The sequence below is a fragment of the Mauremys reevesii genome, linkage group 1, assembly GCF_016161935.1.
Source record: "Mauremys reevesii isolate NIE-2019 linkage group 1, ASM1616193v1, whole genome shotgun sequence".
Taxonomy (NCBI): Eukaryota; Metazoa; Chordata; order Testudines; family Geoemydidae; genus Mauremys; species Mauremys reevesii.
In genome coordinates, this window is record NC_052623.1 from 35,240,575 (window position 1) to 35,251,456 (window position 10,882).

General features: G+C 39.6%; 1 long non-coding RNA gene across 2 annotated transcripts; it reads right to left on the reverse strand.

Annotated features, from left to right (window-relative positions):
• Window positions 1–315: 315 nt before the first annotated feature.
• LOC120395611 lies at window positions 316–10,097 on the reverse strand. Of its 2 annotated transcripts, none has more exons than XR_005592723.1 (3): window positions 10,019–10,097; window positions 3,904–4,104; window positions 316–1,684 (listed from the first exon to the last, which is right to left on the reverse strand). It is a non-coding gene; the product is annotated as an uncharacterized LOC120395611 (long non-coding RNA). The 2 variants fall into 2 exon arrangements; XR_005592722.1 differs by lacking the exon at window positions 10,019–10,097 and adding an exon at window positions 6,575–6,735.
• Window positions 10,098–10,882: the final 785 nt, after the last annotated feature.

The window sequence follows — 10,882 nt, forward strand, 5'->3', positions numbered from 1 at the left end:
GGGTTAGTCCCTCCATTAGGAACAGTTCTGGTGCCCTTGGTTCACACAACAGGGATAACAACGCTTTATTACTCTTGCCCCAATAACAAAGAGACTGGGGATCCAACACCAGCCACAAGAGATCATTTGGGCAAGCAATCCCATCATGCTGAGCACCTAGGCAGATGGGTGTGTCCATGCAAACGAGATCAGCTACTGAAGTCCTTTCCCACAGCTCACCACTAGATGTCAGGCTCTTCGGTTAGGGAAGAATATAATAATTTAAGAAATACACACTAAACATGTGTACTATGAGTGCAATCTTGTAATCCCTTTTGAACTCAAAGAAATTTTTCCAAGTCTTATGTGTTCATGCATGCAATCTATATCATGAGCCAGATTTTATATTATTCATATATGAGATAGAGATTAGTGTATATGTGTGTGCACACACATATACACATACAGACACACAGATAGGTCCACTGAGTGTATCAAATTGAGAGACATCAGCTGTTTCATATAAAGTATATTATATACAATAGTATTTTATGTACAACAGCTGATATCTCCAGTGCTATTAGAGTGTCACCATAGGAGCAGTTTGGCCAGACCAAAGAATCTAAAGCAAAGATTATTTCTCTCTCATTCAAACAGAGAACACAATGACATTCTAATAGCACAAGCAACAGGAGCAGCTGCTGCACATAGTTACATATAACCAAGCACAAATACAGTAGATGGAATAACTTACTTGAAAGCTTGAAAGTCTTTGGGAGTAAAGAGCAGAACTAAGCCATTTGAAATACCCTGTGCTTGCATTGGCTCCATAACCAAATCCAGGCAAATTAAGAAGTTTGTAACATAGACTATTTGAAGAGCCAAGAGTTGTAATCTGCATATGAACCTCTACAATGCTAGATGGTGATTTGCTCAGGCTGATCAAACATGTTATATTAAACAACAACAAAAAAGGCTGCCCTGCTACAGCCCTCCTCCTTTTCAGATGTGGAGTTTGCATGCTAGGAAGATAGAAATTACTGTACAAATCAATAAAAGTTCAGATGGAAAGGAGGTGTCAATGGGGAAATAATCTGTAGCTTCAAAACTCAAGGTAGCAATTATCTTTATAACACCTTCACTATACAAGGTTTTGCAGTTTTCAAGGTCTTTTCCCCTTTCTTTCCCTCCTGTGTCCAATTTGAGTTTGAATTCTTACATATTCATCTGTGTATATTTCTTTTACTTTTTCTCACTGCTAGTATTATTTTTAAAATATGCAAGTGAAAAAGGACAAACTTTTTTATCCATTAAAAAGTCCCTTTTCCAGGCACCTGTTTTAATTTATTTCAGAGTCAACTGAGTATATTTAAGATTATTTGCAGCTGCTCCAACAACAGGAAATGAACTCCCTCGTACACTTGGCAAGATGTTTGATGTACGCTGCTGCAGGATCTCAAATGGACAGTATGAAAATATGATGCATCATGATGAGCCATATTGAGAACTATAAGGAATGTCACCTTTGCACTATTATAACTCATATAATAGCAATTTAGACAACAAGAAGGATCAAGAAAAAAAGAAGATGAACACAAAGAGGTGAATCCTTCCCTCTGCTGCTCTGATGTATAAGGGAATGGAAAGAAAGTCCAGGGAGACGGTTTCCCGTGCCCATGTGATGGAGAGGATCAGTCGAGTTACCCTGGAATAATGCAGTAGTGAATTAGATCCCACACATCTAGAGGGGCATATCGGTCCTCAGAGCTGGCTAGTGTGAATGCTGTAGCTTTTAGGCTAATCTGAACCAAACTGTAAAAGCCTTATATGATGGAAACCTCTTCAAGCTGCTGCACCCCCAGCACGCCTAGTAATGGCACCTATGGATTTATCCCCATTAGCTGCCTGTTAGTTGCTATGCATGGCCATTGTGCTGCATAACTAATAACTGCAACTGCCATCATTAAAAATAGGAGCATGTTGCTCCCTCATAGAGAAGCAAAATAATGTTTTCCACCACACATTCCTTCAATCCACCAAAAAAATAAATCCTGTACTGGGCAACTGAAATCAATTTGCAGAGGATACACTGGGCAGCGTCTCTGTTTCTGTTGACTGAAATAGATAAGACTAGATTTTGCCCTCTGTTGTGATTCTCTACATGTATTCACACAGCCAGATCTAAAAGGGCATAGTGTCTATTTATGTAGGCTGAAAACCATGCCCTATTTTAATACTGTTGCAGTCTGGCTAGAATGTAATCTGTGGTATTCTAAATAATTCTTTAGAAAGTTCTCCTCTCTACAGTTAAGAAAGCATGCAGATCATATTTCAATGTACAAAGTCACCTGACAGTATTTTTGCTGTGCAGTCATCTAGGGGGAACACAAGTTAACTAAAATAATCCAATTGATGATGCTGTTCAGTCTTTAATGATTAGATCTTCACGGAAGTTAACGATAAATAAGGAACTTAGCAAAGAAATGTGTCATGGTGGCTTGTGCTCCATGAGATAGGGAACAATTAGGGACCTTGGAGTTTTTTCGCCTTTCTCTGTAGCATGGAACATTGTTCATTTGCTGGGACATCTGAGCATCTCTCATTTAATCAATTCTCTGTCATTGCAGGGGTCTTGGGTATTCTTGGTTTTCTCTTCTGTACCTGTGACCAGGGCCGGCTCCAGGGGTTTTGCCACCCCAAGCAGTCAAAAAAAAAAAAAGCCACGATCGCGATCTGCGGCAATTCAGCGGGAGGTCCTTCGCTCCGAGCGGGAGTGAGGGACCCTCTGCCGAATTGCCGCTGAATCCCTGAAAGTGCCGCCCCACTCCCGAGTTGCCGCCTCAAGCACTTGCTTGATAAGCTGGTGTCTGGAGCCGGCCCTGCCTGTGACACACCAGTTAGTTTCCTGATGACTGAAACATTTTGGTTTAACTAGAGACTTTGGGCTTAGTGTGCCAGTATCTGAGTGGGGTTTAATGGCTTGCGGTATGAAGGGGTTCAGTTTGGGTGCTTGAGTGGTCCCTTCTGACCTCAAAGTATATCAAACTATGAAATAAAAAATGGCAAAACTAGTAGGGAATAAAATACCATGTTTTCAAGCTACGAAATTTGACACCCCAAGTTATTTCAAAGAGTGGAGAGTAACTTTTTAAAAAAAAATATTATGAAATAATAAAGTATAGCCAAGAGTACCCCTTCTGATTCAACAACATACTTAAGAACATGCTTAACTTTCTAATGTGCTTAAGTGTCATTAAGTCCAAATGCATGTAAAAAATAAATTAAATTAAATGTTTACATGTTCATTTTTCTCAAACCATGTATGTAAATTCTGAAAAATAGCACTTATTTACTTTGCTACCTTATTAATTAAAAGTAATAGCTGAACCCATATTAATTGCATAGTAGGAAAGTAATGCTCTGAAAATTATATATTGTATGTCAAATTTCAGCTTACTATGATTTTTAGTATCCAAATTTTAAACCTTTTGAAAAGGAGGTATTCATAGAGACACAGGAATTGCAATAACAGATTGGAACAATTGTCATCCTATCCTGTCTCTAGAAGTAACATATATTTGATGCTACAAAACAATGAAACACCGCTATGTATCCATGCTCATAGATAATCAATCTTAGAACAGAATTGCTCAAAGATGGCATTTCCTGCTTAGCACTTTTAAAGATGCAAAATAATATACCCCAGCAAAGTCTCTTGAATAAGGCACTAAGCATAGAGTAAAACTGGGGAAAGAATCAATTTTATGTGTATTATAGTTGTGTTTTTGACAGTTTTCTGATTGCTGCCTACTTCTAATAAAGAAAAAAAAGAGATAAAAAGACAGAGCTAAAAATACTAAACTTCACTACTGACTGAATGGTTTAGATACACTCGATGAGCTAGCAAACCATAATGATTATTACCTTACTGACTGTGGCCTATTCGCTGATTGGTGGAAATGGTCATTAATCACTGGGGATCAATTGATTTTTCCAATGTAGGCATTCATCTGTGCTGCGTCTTCCAGCTCCAATAATACATGGGGAATGATTCACAATAGCAGTAACCTTCTCAAAATCAGTCATTACTACAGTTAACTAGATGGTTACTTCCTTGACTTCACACTGGAAGTTTAAAACAAAACAAAACAAAACAAAAAACAATAGATATCAGTAACCGAAGTATTTTACAAGAAATCTACTTTATTAAAGATTCAGCTATCATAAATAAAATGCAGGTAATAAAACACAGATGTAATTATCATTTATAATGTTTTTAGAAAATATTTTTTCCCATTACAGTTACTTTGTGATGGATCTTTATACTCCAGTATCAAGGTGCAGAAAGCATTAACATATGCCATCAAAAAACCCCTCTGGATTTGTATTATTCACACCACCACAGCAGATATGCATTCAATAAGACTAAATCTAATTTTGGAGACCATGGGCCAAATTCTTATTTAGGTGCCTAAAGATGGAGATAGGCACCTAGTGGTATTCACAAAAGCACCTAAGGGCCTAACTCGCATTGCAATCAATGAGAATTGGAAGCAAAGGCAATTCTGAAAATCCCACTACATGCCAATCTGCATCTTTATGTGCCTAAATACCTTTAAAATCAGGCCCCTTATTTTCTTCTCAGGATAGAAATGTAAAGTGAATTCACTGATCTCAAATAACTGTCTGACACCGATTGTACTAAGGCAGGGGTGGGCAAACTACAGCTCGGGGGCCGGATCCAGCCCTTCAGACATTTTAATCTGGTCCTCAAGCTCCCACCAGGGAGTGGGGTCAAGGGCTTGTTCCACTCCAGGCTGGAGGCTTACTCTGCTCCGTGCCTGCCATGGCTCCATACAGCTCCCGGAAGCAGCAGCATGTCCCCCCCTCCGACTCCCATGCCAGGGTTTCTCAAACAGGGGTCACCACTTGTGTAGGGAAAGCCCCTGGCGGGCCAGGCTGGTGTGTTTACCTGCCCCATCTGCAGGTCCGACTGATCGTAGCTCCCATTGGCCGTGGTTCACTGCTCCGGGCCAATGGGAGCTGCTGGAAGCGGCGGCCAGTAAGTCTCTTGGTCTGTGCCACTTCCAGCAGCTCCCATTGGCCTGGAGCAGTGAACCACGGCCAGCGGGAACTGCCATCGGCCGGACCTGCGGACGGGGCAGGTAAACACACCATCCCGGCCCGCCAGGGGCTTTCCTTACACAAGCGATGACCTCTGTTTGAGAAACCCTGTCCTATGCATAGGGGAAGGCAGGGGCCTCCGCACACTGCACCCACCCCAAGTGCTGCCCCTGCAGCTGCCATTGTCCAGGAACCGTGGCCAATGGGAGCTACAGGGGTGATGTCTGTGGCCAGGGCAGTGCGCAGAGCCACCTAGCCACATCGCTGCATAGGAGCCCCCTCTTGCACCCTGAACTCCCCATTTCAGGCTCCACTCCACAGCCCACACCCCAACCTCCAATTTCGTGAGCATTCATGGCCCGCCATACAATTTCCATACCCAGATGTGGCCCTTGCTTGCCCACCCCTGGACTAAGGGCTAATGTAGGTCATTAGGCTCAGCCCAGATAAAGGGGTGGTGAGGAAGCTGCTTTGCTCCAAGAACAGATCAGAGGGACAAAAATCCTTCTTTGGCTCCTCATTGCTCACAGATGGGATTAATTAAACCAGCTCCACCCACTCTGCATCTTTGTGCCTCACTGGCTTCTCCCAGTTGCTACTCTTCCCTGCTCTACTTGGGGAGCATCAGGTGCTCCTGTGCCTGCAGCCACATTCAAAATTCAGAGCAAGGCTAATACAACCGCACGAGTGAGAGTTAAGGAGGCAGCTTTACTTCCCTTTCCTCTCCTGCTTAGGTGTGTAGTCTGAGCGCATAGTCTAGCCCAAAATGGCCAGCCATTCCATAACATGCTTAGAAACCTTTGACAAGATGGTGTAATGCCCTTTGTTTCTTTCATTATCCATGGAACAGAAGGGGAATCTGCAACCGGACTTTTTAAAACTATTGTTCTGTTTTAAATCTAATGTACTATTTTTTGTCTGCAGCTAGGGAAGTGCTCCTGAAGCTGCAGTGGAAATGTTCTGTGTTCTTGCAGCATTTTGTTTTTACTGAGTGGTTATATGATGGGATGCAAAACCAAACCATATATTACAAAGAGAAATCACGGAGACTGTTATTTCCCAGCTATTTGCACAAAGCTGTTGTAAAAGTTATTAATAAATAGCTCCATTTTCATATACACTATTCTTATAATATAGTCCATTTGCTTTTGTAAACATGCCAGAAAGGCTTGGGTGATGGGTAATTCACAGCTTCAATATTCTCCACTAATTGAACAATGATGAAAAAGGGAGAGCGCTAATCAGAACTGATTTCAAATTCTGTTCACTTGAGGGAGTGAAAATGGATCGTCTCCCAAGAGGAAATATTGAAACTGCATTAAACAGACAAGACCTGCAATATCCCATGTCTCATAGGAGAGACAGGAGTCTAATAAACTGCAAAGCATTTCCCTGTTGAGTCAGAACACCAGGAGAAAGGAACAAATTTTAATGAAATGACTTGTCTGCAAATGTGCAAGATAACGGTTACCTTTCCATAGTACTTCAGTTCTACTCTTCCTTCCCTGGTCTGCTGTGAAGAGAGGGTTAGGCTGGTTGTTTGCTCACCCCTACTCATTTTGACTGAAGACGGAATCAGATTCTGCGGAATAATATTATTTTCTTCAAGAATTTGCTGCTTTGTTTCCTTTCGAGCAATCCCATTCTTTTTGAACACAGGCCTTCGTTTGATCTAAGAAATTTTTGTGACAAAGTGGGATCTTTTTCCTTGCACAAAGTTTTAAGAGCCACTGAGAGCTCTGATTGTACACAAATCTTACAGGAAACTATTGGTTTGGTACTAATTAATAAAAGGGCATTTCTTGAAATATTGTATGAAGCAGGGGCTGTTCAGAAAACAAACAGCTACTGAAGGATCCCAAGGCATCCAAGGAAGAACACAGATGAATGGCCAGCACTCATAGCAAAAAGGAGTTATCTGCTTCCCTTCCTGGCACTCCTTGTGATGCCTACAGATCTTATTTATTATTAGCTGGAGTTGAAACCTTTTTTAAAGCCATTTTAATGTTTTCCTCTTCTTCTTGTTGAGACTTCTCTCCCCCTCCCCAATTAATCCTTCCATTCAAATCTGGTTTAAACCAGATTTGCAATGTTGGATGAGAAATCACCTGCCACCTGTTGATTATTTCAAAATGGATTAATCTCTTCACGGTTATTTCATAGACAAAATTATTTTAAGAGCTAAACCAAAATTGGTAGAATAGTGCACAATGCACAGACAACTGCTGTTTTACTTATATTAATGCTTCCAATTAAGGCCAATTTGTCACATTTTTGTCTAGTACTTGGAGATAAATAAGAAAACTAATTGTTAGTACCTATAGTAGACACTGTTCCATTTTTTTCATGTGCAATATGGAACAATATAAGCTATGATTTTTGCTTTGATTGCCTATATTATATTTTTATTCTTACTTAGAAACGATACCTTTTCTTTTTGATCTTGAATTCACATTTGGATACCAATTCTTCAGAGCTGAGGTAGCCTCTCATTAGGGATCTGAAGTCATCTTATAAAAGTGACTTTTTGAGGAAAACAGTCTTTCTGCAATGTCTTTTTGTTTGTTAGAGGTTGTGCTGGCATTCATCTGGATGTGGTACGGTAGTGTTAACATTTAACACATTCTAGGGGGATTTGCTATCTGTGAAAAGCCTTTGTGTAAAGCTGAGAAAATGTGCCGCTTTGTAATTGTCTTCCAGATGTTTTATAATTTACACCTTTTCTATAAATTCCTATGCTTAGTACAGAAAGTTCTGCTGATTCACATGGTAGACACTCAATGGGGAATTTTCAAAGAAGTGCATGCAGCTCTCACCAACATCGGTTCTAATCATATGGCTAAACCCTGTCTTAAAAAAAAAAAAAAAAAATAAATGATAATAAATAATAAAATAATAAATTAAGCAAGCAATAGATAAGCAAGATAAGAGCAGACATCCCCCTCTCATCCTGGTGATGCTGAAAGCAAAAGCCTTAGAAAGCACCTTAAGAAAGTTATGATAGAAAAAACAAAAAAAGAAAAACATTTAGATTTGTCTAGGGATTTCTTTCATATCCACCTACCTAGTTAGTGTTAAGTGCAAAAGTATAATACTAAAAATACAACACAACACAACAACAACAACATATAGATAATCATTGATACGCACACAACAAGGTAAAAAAGGCCTACAAAAGACCACCCCATGAAACACAAAAACAAGGGGGCAAAACAGGAAGAGAATAGGAGGGAGGATAGGAAGGATTGATAATCCACCATCCACCATTATCTCATCTCTCTCTCTTCTCTGTTTCCTGCCCCCCTCCACCCCTCTTCTTCTCCTTTGAAAGCTGTCAATACTAAGTCGTAGTTTTAATTAAGTATAAAAAGTAAAAAGTTTATAAAATCTAATTTCTACTTCACCTCTAAGTATAAAAATCTAGAAAAGGTTTAATTCATAACCAGTTTCTTCTTAACTCTTTCTATCAATAGGTGTGACCAACCTCTTTTTGTGCAGTGCTGCATTTAGAACTGTATATATATCATCTCATATCTCTAAAGAAACTGATATTTTGTAACTTTGTAAATAAAACTGCTTTTTTTTTTTTTTTACATTTACTTTGTTTCATTTTTTTTAATAAAAAAAGTGTTTTTTTACTTTTTGTCACTGTAAATTAAATTCCTACCCCAATCTCCTTGTATTAAATTCTGATTGCCTGAAGCTGATTCAACTTTTTTCTTCTCTCTGACACACACATATATTGAGCCATACCCATATTATTTATATCTATTTATTTATTACTAACATTCTTAATTAATTAGAAAATTGATTATTAAATAAAACTAAATTAAGTGGATAAATTCCACTGTCCCTACTAACCCTCCCCAAATCAGGCAACAAACCCCAGCACAATTTGAAAATGTAGCCATTTCAGATGCACCCGTCTGCCATTCTGAATGAACTTTGTTCAATAATTGCATTTCTGAGCCATTCCCACCCATTCCACTACATTTCTCCTTGTTTCACGGGATCTTAACAGGTGTTTATAATAAAATAAGAAACCAGTTTCTTGAGATTAGAAAATTAAGAGGAGGGAACAAATCTGGTCTCCGTCTAGGTATCAATGGACAGGTATCAATATCACAAAATCTACACCCAGAGTTGGGCTCAACTGGTCTCCTGCTGCCTCCTTTTGCTAGCAGGACAAGGAGTGAATTAACATTGAGAATAAATGATTCCTTCCTTTATCAACAGAGAGATTTCAATTCTGTACTCAGTTACCCTGATGTAAATCCTCCTCTCATTTACACGGCATAATCTGGTAGCAATTCCATTAGAACCAATGCAGCTAGACCAGTGTAAATAATATCAGAATCAGGCCCATTGGCTCCCAATTTATACCAGTGTCTACTGTGTGTAGTTACTTCTGAATTATATTGCTATAACTGAAAACAGAATTTATAGAGTGGTGTAGTGTTTTGTGAAGTCTCCTTACTGATACTATGCTTTTTTTCCAGTGTATTTCACTGCACGCATTTCACACACGCACACACACACAAAAGAAGTTAGTCACCAGAAGATCAAGACATGGTAACACTATTTTGAACACTGGAGATCCATTAGTTCCCATGCCTGCAAAATGAAAATGACCACCAGTCCTACTGAATGTAAGAATGAAAGAATCAGTCATTTTCAAACCCTCTCACAATGCCTTTCACTCTAGATCTTTGTCTCTCGCCACTGGCTCCTCCTTCTCTATTACATCAAAACACAAATTATTTGCCCTCACTTTCAAGTTCATTCATGACCCATTCCCACCAGATCTTATCTCTTGTACAATGTCTGCCAGTCTCCCATCTGCTAGATTTCATTCCCTGTTTTGTAAAATTTCCACCTAACAACTTTGCTCCTTCTCCCATGTTGTTCCTTGTACCTGGAAGGAGTTTGTTGCAAAGCCATGTCATTGTCCCTTTCGAACCCCTCCTTAAAGCTCTTCTTTGTTGGGATGCCTAAAAGAAAAAAGAAAGAAAATAAAAGGGCAATGGTTAGACAGCCGATTTGCTTTGGCCACTTTTTCCATGCAGACTCATTGTTTTCTTGTGCTCCCCATGTCTGTTGGTCTTATCCACCTGTATATAGTTATACAATCTGTCTGTAAGCTCTCCAAGCCAGAGACTGTTACATTTTTGTATGGTTCATAGCAAAAGTATTACTGTAATTAGAAAAAATAATTATATTTTTGTAAAAAGAATGGAATGATCATGGAAGCTGTGGTGTCTATAACATCTATGGAGGGATTCATGTGCTCTCAGAAAATGCTAGACAAATCATCTGCCCTCAGGATTGTGGATTAGCTGATAACAAATTGTTTCAATGAAGCAGTTGCTTCTAGATGTTTTGCTGGTTTAGTTAGCACTCTTTGTCCAGCAGGGAACTATTCTGTGAGTGGAGATCTGTGGAAATAGGCTGAACTGGTCTCTCCTATTTAAAGAGCACCCTATTTCTTCCACTTTCACCTTCTTCCAGCCCCAGTGTGTACTTACACATCAGTAGAGTGGGTATAAACAGGCTTAAGGCAGGATGGGTGAAAGAAAGGAAGTCAGTCCAATTGTGATAAGGTTTAACTTACCCTACATGAGGCATTAGCCTGGCAACTGGCCCTCTCTGTACAGTATCTTTCAATTTGCATTTCCATTGTCTCCATCACCACACTATCCAGGCTCCGTTCAGATCCGAACAATTCACACCAAAGTGCGAGCTAATCTCTCTTTAAAGAGCCCTTGTTACTTTCTAACAT